Source organism: Phacochoerus africanus, chromosome 14 (assembly GCF_016906955.1).
Source record: "Phacochoerus africanus isolate WHEZ1 chromosome 14, ROS_Pafr_v1, whole genome shotgun sequence".
Lineage (NCBI taxonomy): Eukaryota > Metazoa > Chordata > Mammalia > Artiodactyla > Suidae > Phacochoerus > Phacochoerus africanus.
This window is the reverse complement of record NC_062557.1, coordinates 24,079,980-24,081,509: the sequence shown is the minus strand read 5'-3', so window position 1 is coordinate 24,081,509 and position 1,530 is coordinate 24,079,980.

Here is a 1,530-nt window from a genome sequence, read left to right as displayed (position 1 = left end):
CTGGTAGCCAATGGTTAAGGATCCAACATTGTTATTGCTGTTGTATGGGTTTGATCTCTGGCCTGGGAACTTCCACATGCTGAAGGCATGGCCAGAAAAAAGAAAGAACCTTGAAGATCTGCCCTGACTCTTTGTCTAACTCCCCAGAGGTGACACCATTCACATTTTTGTAGTAAAGTTTCGAGATTTTCCCATATGCATTGAAAGATAAATGTGGTCTAAATAAATGTAAAATAAAACAGATCTTAAAAATACAGTAACCAGTGACTTCAGTCAGAAGGTTGGAAGATAGGAGTTCCCTCTGTGGCACAGCAGGTTAAGGATCCAGGGTTATCTCTGGTGCAGCTTGGATTTGATCCTCAGCCCAGTGTGATGGGCTAAGGCTCCAGCTTTGCCACAGCTGTGACATAAGGTACAATCCCTGGCCTGGAAACTTCCATTTGCCATGGGTGAGGGCCAAAAAAAAGGTTGGAAAATAAAATTGAGATGTTCTTCAAAAAAAGAAAGCTGGGAGTTCCCATCATGGCTCAGTGGTTAACGAATCTGACTAGGAAACATGAGGTTTCGGGTTCGATCCCTGGCCTTCCTTGCTCAGTGGGTTAAGGATCTGGTGTTGCTGTGAGCTGTGGTGTAGGTTGCAGACGTGGCTCGGATCCCAAGTTGCTGTGGCTGTGGTGTAGGCCGGCGGCTACAGCTCCGATTCGACCCCTAGCCTGGGAACTTCCATGTGCCGCGGGAGCGGCCCTAGAAAAGGCAAAAAGACAAAAAGAAAGAAAGAAAGCTGGAAAATAGACATGAAAATAATTATTTTTGACCACACCCTTGCCATGCAGAGGTTCTAGAGCCAGGGATCAAATACTCACCACAGCAGGCAACCTGAGCCACAGAAGTGACAGTGCTGGCTCCTTAACCCACTGCGGTATTAGGGAGCTCCTTAAAGATTTTTAAAAGGTAGAAGTCGCCCAGGAGGATTAACATTCAGCTAAGAGGAAGTACTGAGAAATAGAACAGAGAAAACTGGAGGGAAAGTAATCATCAAATAATTCAAGAAATCAAATCAGAACTGAATAGCCTAGATCTTCTGAAGGAGAAGCCCACTGAGCACCCAGTATAATGGATAGAAAAGAAGTCAGAAATTTCAGGTCATTGAGTAAGTAGAGGAAGGTTACTAAAACCTTCCAAGAGGAGTTCCCACTGTGGCACAATGGGTTAAGGACCTGGCCTTGCCGCAGCTGTGGATTTAATCCCTGACCCAGGAACTTCCATATGCTGCAGGTGCAACCAAACAAAAAAAACCCTCCAAGAAAAAAAGCCGTTATCATTTGAAGGAAAGGCATTCCGAATGGCACCACACTTCCCATCAGCCATGCTGGAAGAGAGTAGAGGAATGCTTTCAAATGATTTGTGACCTATGACTTTATCGGGGTTGTTTTATTTTATTTTTGCTTTTTAGAGCCACACCTGCAGCATACGGAGGTTCCCAGGCTAAGGGTTGAATCGGAGCTACAGCTGCCAGCCTACACCACAGTC